This window comes from Watersipora subatra, chromosome 6, assembly GCF_963576615.1.
Source record: "Watersipora subatra chromosome 6, tzWatSuba1.1, whole genome shotgun sequence".
Taxonomy (NCBI): Eukaryota; Metazoa; Bryozoa; class Gymnolaemata; order Cheilostomatida; family Watersiporidae; genus Watersipora; species Watersipora subatra.
The window spans coordinates 8,907,194-8,923,244 of record NC_088713.1 but is presented as its reverse complement, the minus strand read 5'-3'; positions in this window follow the sequence as shown (position 1 = coordinate 8,923,244).

Sequence of the window (16,051 nt, the reverse complement as noted above, 5' to 3'; positions counted from 1 at the left end):
CAGCCAGTCAAGATCAAAGGGTTTAACATGGTTCCCGTAAGAGCATGTTTTGTCTTTCAAAACCTTTTTTTATTGGTAGTTTGTCAATCCTGTTTTTTTTTATTTATGCCATATTACTTTATTGGCAATAATTTTATTTTAAACAGAAATGTTTTTTAAATATTGGCATACCATTATCATAAAACAAAATGGGCAGCTGTTAGCTACTAAATCAAATAAATAAATAAGTTGGCGTATAGCGTTTTAAATACTTTTTTCTGCTAAAAGAACGGATATTCGATGGAAGATTCTTAAAAGAGCTAGCAACAATACTTTCAAAACAATTGTTAGACGTTGTATGCAATTAGATCATATCACGTATGTTGAAATGAGTTGAGAACCTGTAACTGTCATGTAAAAATGAGGACACAAACCATGAAAAATCCTGAAACCTTCAAGTAAAGTAAAATAAGCATTTAGCATAGGCAGAGTAAGAGGATGCAAAGATCTGGAAAGATCGTTCGTTGGAATAAGATATGCTGAAATATGATGCACATGTAGATTTGCAATTAGGGGGAATGCTCTTTTTGCAACAAAATCTATCAAGTTTCTTATCAAATCGGCAACTCCTATTATATCAATAAGTTATCACTAAGTTTTTGGCTAGTCCCGCTAGTAGTGAAGCCATAGAAGGTTTTCTGATTCCCTACTCATAAGGATAACCATGAAAACCAGTACAACCTGTCACATGGGTCGAGCGGTCAGCGACTAAACTGACCACCAGGCCTTCGGGCCTGATGGGTGAGACTGGACATCCCAACATTTGTCACAGGTCTGTGGTGGGTGTGTCAGTATGATGTGATACGCACAGTCACAACAGCAGGGATTAACAAACTTTTCTTCTGGTCGATCACTGCAACCAGAGAAGGTTTCAATCTGTCTTAGCTTGTCCTTGCCCCTGATAAACCTTATCACTGTCAAGTATGGGTTACTAGTCCAGCATAAGCTAGTAGCACCTTAAACTCTTTTTCAAGCAATTCTCAAGAAATTGTCTATCAAAAATCTGTTCATAAATATGAATAAGCTGGATATGGACAGGAATGGTTGGCAAGAAAGAGCTAAGAATAAAGATGGTTGGAGATGTTTGATCAGACCAAACTTAGGACAGTCATTGTCGCATCGACAAACTGCTATGATGATGGCTTATAAGGAATATGAACATGTGGCATTCCAACTACAATCTATAAACGTCTTAGCGGAAAAAGATTTGTAGTAAATATTTGCTATTCAAAAGACACATGATACAATAACTGAGTTACATATATTTCATTGGCAGAGAGTAAGTCTATACCTTTTGATGCATCATTATAAACCTTGGCTTAAGATCCATGTGAATAGATAATGTTCAAGGCATCGACAAGAAGAGGTGACTCACTTAATTGCACGGAGTTTGATAAACAATCCTATTTATATATATTTTAATTGGAATAAAAGTTACACAATTAAGAAAATCAGAGTCACAAATATATTTAATGACAAAATGCATGAAATAACTTTTTTTTTCTAAAATTCTGGCTAATATCTTTGTGTAATAAACATCTATTTTATAGCTGTTATCTAATCTGAAAGATTAGATAACAGCTATAAAATAACAGTTATCTAATCTTTTAGATTAAATAAAAAACTGTGGCTTAAGATTTATGTCAATAGTTAATGTTCACAGGCTACAAAAAACTTTTTAAGATTGTTTAGGTAAGTTCACAGTATCTAATTGCTAAGAGTTTGTTCAACAACAATTTTAACTAATTTTAATCAATTTTAATTAATTTTAAAGGTTGACTTGCAACAAAATTCACATTGCAGTTATTTGGTGTCATAAGATTCACCATGTCTTACTCTGTTGAGTTGTAGGTGTACAATATGTGGAAATGTGATTACAAGCTCTTAAAAGCAAAAAAAACGAACAGTTAATCGCAGCCACACGAGACCGCCGTAGTTTGGATTCGCTTTCCAAAACGGCTCAAATGGGACAGAGCTGTTACATGATGGTTTCTGTTTACACTTTCATGCAACCTCATTCGTTGAAATATTTTCACAAATATACTTCACCCATTCAATAAAACCATGTCTAATGTTCTTGCGCGTCTATTTTATCGTCATTGTAATGCTGCCACATTTAGCGCTGATATCTTATAACTTACCGTAAAAAAGTCGTTAAACTTTTTAACCTTAGCTCAAAGGAGTACATATCATTGTCTGATAATCATGACGAGCCTGTTAGTTTTCGAAAAGCGCTGCAAAAATTATTTGCAAAGTATTGGGTCACATGATCAGATTACGACGTGACGATTGTATAATGCCGAAACAAAACTGTAAAACAGCGAGGATCTATATTTGATACGGGGTCTTCAGTAAAACCCGAAGTGTTTGTCATAAACTAGTGCTACGATAAGTTTTATATTGAGCTTTTTATTGGCCTTTCATTTCACGTGAGAACATCACGTGACAAGACGATAACTAAACTGTAATGACTACGTCAAAGAAATAAATAGATTCCAATCTACGGCGGCTTTTCGTTTTTGAGCTTTTAAGAGCTTGTAATCACATTTCCACATATTTTGCACCTACAACACAACAGAGTAAGACATGGTGAATCTTTTGATACCAAATAACTGTAATGTGAATTTTGTTGCAAGTCAACCTTTAACTAATATTTATACTTATTAAATAATAAATTTACCAAAATAAGCAAATTAAAATCTGAATATATTTAATGATAAAATGCTCGAAGTTATTTTTTAATACATTTTTTACTAATAGTTTTGTGTTATAAACATGTATTTTATAAGCATCTGAGAAATAAGACTGAAAGAGGACAACTCCCAATATAAACTTTTGATCAGTTGAATCAATCAAGTACAATTTATTCATCACTAGTACAGCCGCAGTCCCATGTGTTGTGAGAGATTATCATGTGCCATCGTTATGGGCAATTATCTTCCTATGGAAAGGTGATAGAGTGGTGCAGTGGTAGGGTGAGCTGCTTTGAATCCTGATATGTGAGTTCAATCCCTGCATGAGGCAATCTTTTTTTCTGACACTTTTAGCTTGACTTTGAAAAAATGGGCAGATAGATACAGTCCTTCTTGTAGTAAAGATTATAGTAAAAATTTGCATTAATGAGTTCTTTAAGAAGGTCTAGTTTTGATATGGCCAGCAAGTCCTTTACGAGAAAACAATTCCCAGTATGGTTTACTGTTTTTACAATTACAGTCTTGGAAACACAACTACCAATATGGTTTTGAATGAACAGATACATGTATTTTCCAATATTATAATTCACTTCTGGCTCAATCTGTAAAATTTTGTGTATGTGTTTGTGCGTATGTTTCTTGTAAACACCAATGTTCAGATTACTAGAACAAAATTAGAAATTGAAGTTTATTTTTCATTCGGACTATGGCAACGTCGATGTAGCTGACTTGAGATAGCTTGCCAAAACAGCTATGGTTAATATAATCAGAAATTAGAATAATTTGTTATTTACTGTGTACCTTACTCACAGTGACTGTCAACAGGCCCTACCCAGTTCATGTGCCCTAATACACCAAATAAAAACAAAAAATTAATGCTTATTGCCCAACTCTGAGGGGAAATGCAATTAGAATTGAATGCCTTATGTGTGCCCCAACGGCACAATCCTTACACGTAAGTAATTCTAAAACACCTTCAATAAAAGCTTCACTGAGCAGGTGTCTCACACGTACCATGCACCACGCACACACACGTGCACACACATTGTTAGCAAAAGTGTCTCACATGTACCATGCGCCACGCACACACACATTAATAGCAAAAATAGTACCTGAAAGCAAAAGCTAAGAGACTGTTTTCCTTTAACTGAAGGTATCTGGCTATAATCACTTCTGTCTCCTTCAAGAGAGCTGTTTGCCTTTGTGAGTTTTACTTACCAAGATAGTTTATAATAATATATTTTTCAAAATAAATCGAGTGAAAGTGTTAAAATAAAGTAAAAGTTGTCAATAAAAACCAATAATATAATCAATAATACCACAGTTACTGTACAGTCATTAAATTTAAAGGTTTTTTCGTATTTAAAGGGCCAAAGGGATTAGTTTGTGATGATCCCGGAATGGATCAGGCATTTTATATGTGCTAGTAACTATGGCAGTTCTGTACACTGTGAGAGATCATCATGAGTAATCACTGTCTGCATGATTATTGAGTGCATTGGTAAGGTGACTTAGTAGTGTAGTGGTTAGAGCAACACGGAGGGTCTGAGTTCAATCTCTGTGTGAGGTAACTTTTTTTGCTAACGCTGTTACTTTGGCTGTAGATTGACAAATTTACAGACACAGCTCTTACTATAGTAAAATAATTTACTGTTTGTATAATGTAAATTTGCTAGAATGGATTATTTATGTTGTAGGAACATCTACTCTATTATCTGTTTATGATAATAGGTTTCTCAGATGTTTATTGGACTTTAGCGAATGGAACCTGGCTTTTTTCTCTCTCAGGAATTAGAACTGAGATTTTTGTCAGGAACCTAAATGCTCCTAGCTTCATAATAATACTAGCTGTCATGGAGCAGCTGTAGATCAGCCGTGACTCAGTGGTTAGTGCACTGTCATTCAATTCAATCACCGGGTTGCTCATGATCTCCTTCATTTTTCAATGTAACTTGCTACACTGCCATTACACAACAATAATCCATGTGCGTGTTCGTTAAAAGCTGACTTGCAACAAAGTTTACATTGCTGCTATTGGCTATCAAAAGATTCCTTATGTCTTATTCTGCTGTGTTGTAGGTACAAAATATGTGGAAATGTGATTGAAAGCTCTTAAAAGCTCAAAAACGAACAGTTAATCGCCGCCATCACAAGATCGCCGTAGATTAGAATCTCTTTCCAAAACGGCTCAAATGGGACGTAGTTGTTACAAGATGGCTTCTGTTTACACTTTCAGGCAACCTCACTCGTCAAAATATTGTCACAAATATACGTCACGCATTCAATAAAACCATGTCTATTGTTCTTATGTGTCTATTTCATGATCATTGTAATGCTGTCACTTTGAGCACTAGTATCTCAAAACTTGACCTAAAAATTAGTTTAATTTTTTAACTTTAGCTCGAAGGAGTGCATATTATCCTCTGATAACCATGAGGAGCCTGTTGGTTTGTGGGCTTTTTAAAAGCTTGTAATCACATTTCCACATATTTTGCACCTACAACACAGCAGAGTAAGACTTGGTGAACCTTTTGATATCAAATAACTGTAATGTGAATTTTGTTGCAAGTCAACCTTTAAGGTAATTGTCCTTAATGTATGTGAAGGGGCATTGTTGAATTTCTCATCAATTGTGGCACATTTATATGGAAAATGAAAGTTCTACGAAAGCCAATTGAGCCTGGCATAGCTTGAAGAGGGCATCAAATAAGCCTTACAGCTATTCTTTCATACAAGATTTTTTGACGTCACGGAACAGCACTGTTATTATAATTATGCTTATTCTACAAAGCTTAGTGGCAGTTAGATTGGCGCAGCTGGAATCTCAAGCCAAATGCCACGAGTTCGAGTCCCTTTCATAGTAATCTTTTATCAATTAGTTTAGTTAACATCTTTTATTTCTTCCGTGTGATGGCTTCAACCAAAATTATAAGATTAAAGTATTATTGTTGAGTAAGATTACAAGCAAATACAGTAAAATACGATCTGGATGATCAATTAGAGTTTAAGCCATCTCTATGCGGAAAAATAAAATTACTTCTAACACTTTCGGCCTGTTCATAATGTGTTGAAAAATGGTACTGTAACCAATTTTTGACCTGACATCATTATTGCCCCCTACTGTACTTAGGGGTTGAGATACTTGATATCTTAGTAAGCTAATTCATGTTTATTTAGCCATTACACCTGCATCTCTAGCTTACCTTGTATGCCTTTTTATGTATTAGCACTCCTTGCCTGACTGTCTGTGTGACCAATTGCAGTCAGTTGTTGTCAGGATTTTAACAAATAAAGTAGTTCTACAAGAGAAAATATATTTTTTCAAAATATATATTTTTGATAAAGATTTTTTTATTTGACTTATACCAGTACCAAACATAATCTTGACACCTGAGGCTAAAAGCTACTAGGGGTAACTTGTTGACCACCAAGCCTTTGAGTGCTTGGATTTATCTGTTACCGTGAACGATCGACTTCCCTGAGTAGAAAAGGTAAAAGGAAAAAAGTAATACAAAGATACCTTAGAGTTGGAAGACACACTAACATTCACAAACACCTACAAACACGACATTGGCATAAAGTCGACTAACTTCAATCTTGCATGATAAATAAGGAAGCTTATAAATATGTTTGCTAAAGTACGAAACGTGTCATAATTATTTTGCATACGCGACTCGCGTAGCGCGGCGCAGGAGAGATCGGAAAGAATTCAACATAAATGAGAAGACAATAACATCCTGTTTACAGCTATGGTTTTATGTGCTACAGTGTCTGCTATGCTAAAATTTTTCTACATGCCTTTTAAATATTTTTAAATATTTGCAGAAATTAAAGGGGCAGCTACTGTTCAGATAACCTTAAAATTTATGTTTTTCTTCCCAGCAACAAATTATAGATTTTATAACCATAAAAAATGATAGCTTTGTAGATATAGGCAATTAGTAAGTATAATAATTATTGTATTGTTTATAAATATTAGACAATAAATGTATATGGCAAATTAAAATCGAATGAACAATAAATGTCACGTAATACATCATACATTAAAAATTAATAAGAAATAATTGTTAGATATCATATTTAAAGTATACTTCTCAATATTTTATGTAAAAATATACTAGAATTTTGAAACGGTACAATATTTATATTCACATAGTTAAAAACGAAATTGTTAGTGTTTTTATTTAATTTTTTCTCTATCGTTATTTATTATCTCACTGTCTATCGTTACTCACCAAGCAAATTAATAAGTGACAAGATTATCTCAAAAGCACATTAACTTATTTATTAGTGTAAGGCAAGCATGTAGTAAACAGTATATAATATAAAATTTTATTTTAAACAAAAACTTACTAGCAGTTTTGGCATTTATTCACATCACAAATCACTAATGGAAATATAATTACCTACACACACACACACACACACACACACTAAAAAGTAACGACTGGGACGATCGCCTCAGCTCATACATACCCTCATAAGTATTATTATATTTATAAAAGCGTCAAGCCAGTCTATGTTAATGAAACTAGTAGGGAGCAATTCACAACACCCCTTCTACAATTGTTTTCAGGATATTCTATTTTAACAACAAAGTATGTAAGTCTGTTTTTCATTGTTGAAAATGAGACCGGGATAATTTTAAATAAAAGCTGCTTGTGTGATAATCATAGTTTAATAAGAGTGTCATGTTCATGGTCTAAATCCTTTTGCAATGCCGATGCTTCAACACCAGTTATTATTGCTAAAACTTGCACAAAGTGTCAAACTTGTATCTTAAAAGTGTTCTATTTTACATATTTACTTACCTATCCTACCTATCTATTCCTCCTACCTATCTATTCCTCCTACCTATCTATTCCTCCTACCTATCTATTCCTCCTACCTATCTATTCCTCCTACCTATCTATTCCTCCTACCTATCTATTCCTCCTACCTATCTATTCCTCCTACCTATCTATCCTACCTACCTATCTATTCCTCCTACCTATCTATCCTACCTACCTATCTATTCCTCCTACCTATCTATTCCTCCTACCTATCTATTTCTCCTACCTATCTATCCTACCTACCTATCTATTCCTCCTACCTATCTATCCTACCTACCTATCTATTTCTCCTACCTACATATCCTACCTTCCTAATTATTTCTCTTACTTACCTATCCTACTTACCTATCTATTCCTCCTCCTACCTACCTTTCCTACCAACCTATCTATCTATTACTGTTACCTATCGTCCTACCTACTTATCTATTTCTCCTATCTACTTTTCCTACCTACCTATCTATTCTTCCTACCTACATATTTATCTATTTTACTTAAAGGTTTTTCTGGTTTGAGTTCTGAGGTAATTATAAGACTTTTACAAGTGAACCTTTTACGATTGCGGCATACTTTAATGACTAACATGACACTGTATTTAAGCCTGGTACCTGTAAAACTGGTGCTTTGAGATTAAAAGGCTTGTGAATTTTATTTAAACTGTATTAGAAGTTGTGTTACTTTACTTTGAGAAAATTTTAGAATTCATACTTTGCCTTTATCCAAAGATAAAACCCAATAAAACTAAATGATACATCCGGACACCACATTACCATCATGACCTCTATGATCAACAAAACGTTTATTTTAATTTCATTTTCAAAGTAATATTTATTTTTTATATAGTTTATATTAAAATAAAATGTGGTGATTATAAAAATAAAGAACTTTTTGTACATTTACATATTAAAGTACATTTTCAATCAAATCTTAAGAGGTTCCAAAATCTGATGATTCTCATTATGCAAAATATTGCTATTATATTATTATATATATAATATATTATAATATGTATATTATTAATATATATATATAATAGTATATAGTATATACAATATGTATATAATATATATAATATTAATATATATAATATAATATATTATTATATATTGTTATTTAGAGGTAAAATAGAAACTTCAACCAGAGTCATGCACCCACAATTCTCCAGCTGCATAAGTTTTACACTACATAGAGATGACCTTGACCCAATGAAGTGAAAAATAGCTGAAGGGTGACATATTTAATGTCTAATCTGTCTAGCTGCATAGTTAAAGATACTATTAATGGTTGCATGATGAACCATACTAAAGCTACAGAGAATAAACAAATGATGCTTTTGGATTGCATACTCTCGAAGAGTAACAATTTAGTCTTAAAAACATCAACAAACTTAGAGTTATCCTCTTATTGAGCTTTTGGTTATATGGGAATCATTCCATCAATGATTCGTGAAGAAATTCAGCAAATCATTTGTAACGCACATCGAACAAATTTTTTATAGAATTTTACTATCATAGCCTAAAATCTTTAGAATGTTTATAAAGATCCAGGTCACGCCTTTATTACTGCATGACCATGCATGTGCTTATTTATCGTCAACAAAACTGACCGAACAAAAATTCCAGTACTTTTCACAAATTGTTAACTGATCAGCAATTATAATCTGATCTCACATGCGTCTCAGCAGAATATGGTTAAATAACAGTTTAATAGACTGAAACCCGAGGAGAAAAAACGTTTGTGGCCCTATTTCTAGTTCTGGGTTCCACAGGGATAACTACAGCTTTGAAGTCCAAAAGCCTCAATTAGAAAGAACAGCCTACCATTGGACAATTTATGCTTAACAGTTGCAATATTTCAGTGTGATGGAATGGAATTGGGGTTTGACAACAGCACTGATTGTGTACTGTGTTTATTTGGAAGATTTTGCTACGTATACAATAAACAGAAACACGTAAAACACTAATGACACATATAGGTAAAACATACAAGAAACAAACAAACCATAAAAAACTAATAATCTATATATATATATTTCTCAAAGTATGCCTGTCGTCTGTCTGTCGTCTGTCTGTCGTCTGTCTGTCGTCTGTCTGTCGTCTGTCTGTCATTCCGGCTATAGCTATTATTCGAATAGCTGTAACTGGACAACAATGCTAGCAATTTAATAGACAACAGTAAAAGCTCGGTTTCTATAAATCACAAACTACATAGACATAGAGACTAGTAGTTGATGACTAAAGGTATTGTCTTTGATGTTGTTCCTTCTGCTCCGACCCGTTAAGCCGAAGCATTGTTTTTATAGACTGTCTAAGGTGGTCCGCTTTTGGCTATCTCAATTTAGCTTAATTTTCGCATCAAGATCTTGTTGAAATTATTCAGCCTATAGCTCATGGTTTTTGCATTGTGTCGCTAGCATCTCATTTTATGCTCATTAGTGCATTATGCTATACTCTGGATATAGTTACCCTTTGACCTTTCCTACATTCTCTGTTTTTTGCCCTTGTGAATGACAACGCTGCCTGACCTATATTCTTAGTCAGTTGCTTGCTAACTTCTATATCAATAAAACGCACATCTATTATAAAGGAACTTCAACAGGTTATGGGCCCAGACACTGCACACACTGTACTCTGATATCGATATTCTGAATCCAGAATGGCTGAGGAAAGGTGGACAGTTGAGAGGCTAAACAGTAACAATTACACAACGTGGAAATTTAGACTGAAACATCTACTCATCGCTAAAGACTTGTATGGATACGTTGACGGCAGCATAAAAGAACCTGATAGCACAGCGGAGCAAGGTGTCAAGGATGGATACACGAAGAAGTTCAACCAGGCTATGTCAACAATAGTACTAGCAGTCAGTGATGAACTTCTATATCTGATCACAGAATGCACAACACCTAAGCTTGCATGGGAGAAATTACAAGCTCACTTTGAAAGGGACACCCTAGCAAATAAACTCTATCTCAAGAAAAGATATTTTAGAACTGTTATGAAAGAAGGAACACTAATCGAGCAACATATAAAGTACATGAAGGAGCTAACAGATAAGCTTGGCGCAATCAAAGCTCCGATATCTGAGGAGGATCAAGTGGTTACACTGCTAGGAAGCTTACCTGAAAGCTACTCAACCTTAGTAACAGCCTTAGAAGCTCGCGTAGACGACTTATCGCTAACTAGCGTACAGCAAGCACTCTTGAACGAAGAGCAACGTCGAGAGAAAAATCTGCCTACCACTACGAATGATCTTGATGCTAGAAGACAGACTACTCCTGATGTCGCCCTGACAGCAGGTAGATATGGCAGAAAATTGAGTCTCACTTGTTACGAATGTGGACAACTTGGGCACATTAGACGTAATTGCTCAAGGCTAACCCAAAAATCGATCGGTCACAGAACTCAGGAACATAAGGCCAAACAAGCTGCGGTGAAGGATGACGATTTTGCCTTCATGATGAATGCTGGTAGCTGTGAACAGTCTGATACGGCCAAGCCTAATCGTTGGCTAATAGATTCAGGAGCTACTCGACACATGACTCCTGATAGGGTGAAATTCAAGAGCTACACCATGTACAGTACACCAGAGAAAGTTGCTCTTGGAGACGGTCATATAGTTGACGCTATTGGGGCAGGAAATGTAGAAGTTCTTGTCAAAACCAGTCGAAAGGTAACCAATTTATGCACCATACATGATGTTCTACATGTACCTGACCTGAAAGCTAATCTGTTTTCTGTGAGGTCTGCTGCAGAGAGAGATACCATGGTACAATTTGGTCATACGCGCTGTTGGCTAAAGAACAAACATGGCAAAGTCAAGGCTATGGGGACTTTGGTTGATAAACTGTACTACCTAGACACTGAAGCACCGAATCACAATGCTTCCGTTGCGCAAACTGACCTATGGCATCAACGCCTTTCTCATGCTGGTATGCAAACTATCCAACATGCTTACCGTAACAACCTAGTCTTAGGTGCTGATCTATCTAATGTGCATGCAAATATTTGTGAACCTTGCATCATGGGTAAAATGTCTCGCAAGCCTTTTAAATCTGTACCTGTAAGAAGTACTAGGCCTCTAGAGTTAGTACACTCAGATGTTTGTGGTCCAATGCAAAACGTATCAATAGGTGGCAGCCGATATTTTGTATCCTTCATTGATGACTATACCCGCTTTGTACATGTGTATTTTCTCAGAGAAAAATCTGATGTCTTTGACAGGTTTAGAGAATTTGAATCATTAGTGACCAACCAAACTGGGCTCAGGATTGGCACACTACGTAGTGACGGTGGTGGTGAATATGTCAATAGTGACTTTGAACAATATCTAGTGTTACAGGGTATACATCACGAACTGACCATTCGATATTCTCCTGAGCAAAATGGAGTGGCAGAACGGTACAATCGTACCATTTGCGAGTCAGGTCGGGCTATGCTAAATCAGTCTGGTCTACCTAAACGTTTTTGGGCAGAAGCAATCGCAACCGCCGTATATGTCAGGAATCGTCTACCTACGAGTAGCCTAGCCATGAAGACAACTCCGCACGAGATGTGGTATGGCAGGAAACCTGCAATTAGTCACCTAAAAGTGTTTGGATGTGTCTGCTATGCTCATATACCTGATCAACTTCGCCAAAAATTGGATGATAAGGCAGAGAGTATGGTATTCGTTGGATATAGCACAAGGTCTAAAGGCTACAGACTCTATGACCCTCGTACCATGAAGGTTGTCACCCGAAGAGATGTTCAATTTCACGAAAAAAGGTTTGACCTCCTAGATGAGCAGACAACTCCTAAGCCAGCTCAGAGTATAGATATAAATGTGACACCAACGCCGCCTACGCTCGATAGCTCCTTGGATAGAGTGACACATCAACTCCGACGTTCAGAACGGCATCACCAACCTCCTCAACGCTACGGAATTGATGAGTACGCAAGCAGTATTATACATCACTCTGCATGTTTAGCTGGAGAGATAATCGAACCATCAAGTTACGCGGATGCAATAAACAATCCTCAATCGAGCCATTGGCTAGATGCAGCTAGATCTGAGTACCAGGCACTGATGGAAAATGAAACATGGTCATTAGTGGAGTTGCCCAAGAATCGCAAAGCCATTGGATGCAAGTGGGTGTTCAAAGCAAAATACACTGCCAGTGGTGAGGTCGAGCGATTCAAGGGCCGGCTAGTAGCAAAAGGCTATGCACAGATGCCAGGTATTGACTATGAAGAAACCTATGCACCAGTCGTAAAATATTCCTCTTTGAGAACGCTCTTGTCCTATGCCATTGCTAACGAGATGGTGATACATCAAATGGATGTAGTTACTGCATTCCTAAACGGTAACCTTAATGAAGAACTGTACATGGCACAACCGGAAGGTTTTGTGAAACCAGGAGAGGAAAACTTGGTATGCCGACTCAACAAATCCATCTATGGTCTAAAACAGTCCCCGCGGTGCTGGAACATAGTGCTAGATACATTTCTCAAATCTCTGAACTTTACTCAATCAAATGCAGATCAGTGTGTATACATTCGCAACAATAATGAGCAGAAGACAATTATTGCAGTTTATGTAGATGACCTTGTCATCATTGCTAACCTGGAGAGTGATGTGAAGAAAGTCAAGACCGCACTTGCTAACAGATTTCAGATGAAAGACTTGGGAGAGCTTCACTACTGTTTAGGTATTAATGTTCTGCATCAAGGCAGCACTCTAAAGTTGTGTCAGAAAAGTTATGTTGAACAGATCCTTAGGAAATATGGTATGGAACATGCTAAACCTGTTGCAACACCAGCGGCCACTGATGTTCGACTGCAAAGGGATGATGGAAGCAAACCTGTAGATCCTGTCAGTTACCAATCTATTGTAGGGAGTCTTTTGTACGCCTCTATAGCTACTCGACCAGATATAGCACATTCTGTGGGAGTGTTATCAAAATTCAACTCATGCCCTACAGAAACGCATTTGACAGCCGCCAAACGTGTACTCCGATATTTGAAAAACACTGCTGATTATGGAATGACTTACCACAAGTCAAAAGGTGAAATTGAAGGCTTCTCAGATGCAAGCTGGGGTGATGACTATGATAATCGTCGCTCTACATCTGGGTATGTATTCATGAACAATGGTGGGAGTATTAGCTGGATGAGCAAACAACAAAGCACAGTGGCACTGTCAACAGCTGAGTCCGAGTACATAGCATTATTTAATGCTACTAAAGAAGCTGTGTGGTTACGCCATCTGCACAGAGATGTTACACAAACAACTTCTGCACCCACAATTATTCAAGTTGACAATCAGTCAGCAATATCCATCGCCAATTTTGCCAAAAACAATAAGCGTACCAAACACATGGACATAAAATTTCATTACACTCGCGAAGCGATAGCCGACAAATCCATTGCTACAACGTATTGCCCGACTGCGAATATGTTAGCAGACATATTTACCAAGCCTTTAGCCAAGGACAGATTCATTTATCTCCGAGCCCAGTTAGGTATTTCAGTCTAATGTGCTCGTCTATTACCGTGTTTATTATGTCTATATGTAGGCCTATGTACATTTGGTAGTCATTTACTTCTGTGTCGCAAAAATGCATGATCTATGTGGGAGTGTTGAAATTATTCAGCCTATAGCTCATGGTTTTTGCATTGTGTCGCTAGCATCTCATTTTATGCTCATTAGTGCATTATGCTATACTCTGGATATAGTTACCCTTTGACCTTTCCTACATTCTCTGTTTTTTGCCCTTGTGAATGACAACGCTGCCTGACCTATATTCTTAGTCAGTTGCTTGCTAACTTCTATATCAATAAAACGCACATCTATTATAAAGGAACTTCAACAGATCTGTTGTTAGAGCTCATCCTTCCTTAGCTATTGGTCCTGCTTACACGGTATTATTAGCTTATGGATAGCATGTATAATTAGACAGTTAAATCCATTAGTACAAAATAGACAATATAAAATATGTATGTATAATATTTATTCATATATAAATATACATATAAATATATTTATATATATTTTATATTTATACATTTAAATATAAAGTATAATAATATATATATATTAATATATATATATATTAATATATATATTAATATATATATATTTTTTTTATAACAGATAAGTAGTCAGACCTACTGATAACAGCACTCTACGCTCTGAAAAGTGCGGAGTGTTATTCATATATATATATATATATATATATATATATATATATATATATATATATATATATATATATATATATATATATATATATATATATATATATATATATATATATATATATATATATATATATACACATATACAGCACTCTACGCTCTGAGAAGTGCGGAAAATATAACTAACTAGAGTGTTGGAATAGGTTAAGGTTACTTATCTTAAATTCCAGGTTGTTGATTCTCTCTGGGGTCACGACAGGTCTGTTTCATGCTTCTGCAATCGTCAGGTGACTTGCGTTATTTATAAAACAAGTCACCTGACCTGAGTGCAAAAACACGAAACAGACCTGTCGTGACCCCAGAGAGAATCGACAACCTAGATTTTAAGATAAGTAACCTTAACCTACTCCAACACTCTAGTTAGTTATATTTTCCGCACTTCTCAGAGCGTAGAGTGCTGTATATGTGTATATGTGTATATGTGTATATGTGTATATGTGTATATGTGTATATGTGTATATGTGTATATGTGTATATGTATATATATATATATATATATATATATATATATATATATATATATATATATATATATACTCATGCTACAGACAGTACTGTTTCGGCTATTGAAGCCTCATCAGTGCAGCTCAGAGCTTAGGCAAGGGACACAAATCTCATTACCAATGAGAGTTGACTTCCTGCCATGAAACAACTAGGTTGCCTCACAGACTTTAAGAAAGTCAATGTGCTGGCACCAGAGTGCTCAAATCACAAAAGTGATGAGCTTTGCACAAAGGCTAATAGTGCCGCACCTCTCACAGAGTGCTCAACCAAACCGAAGTGAGGGAGCATAATACTCATGCTACAGACAGTACTGTTTCGGCTATTGAAGCCTCATCAGTGCAGCTCAGAGCTTAGGCAAGGGACACAAATCCCATTACCAATGAGAGTTGACTTCCTGCCATGAAACAACTAGGTTGCCTCACAGACTTTAAGAAAGTCAATGTGCTGGCACCAGAGTGCTCAAATCACAAAATTGATGAGCTTTGCACAAAGGCTAATAGTGCCGCACCTCTCACAGAGTGCTCAACCAAACCGAAGTGAGGGAGCATAATATATATATATATATATATATATATATATATATATATATATATATATATATATATCAAGGGTCGGTGATCTCCACCAGACATAGATGTGGCTGAACAAAGGGAACCTAATGGTTAATACAGAGTCGCTACTCATGGCAGCCCAGGAGCAAGTGCTCTCACCAAGGCAACTCCAAACAAAGATCTATCACACTAGAAAT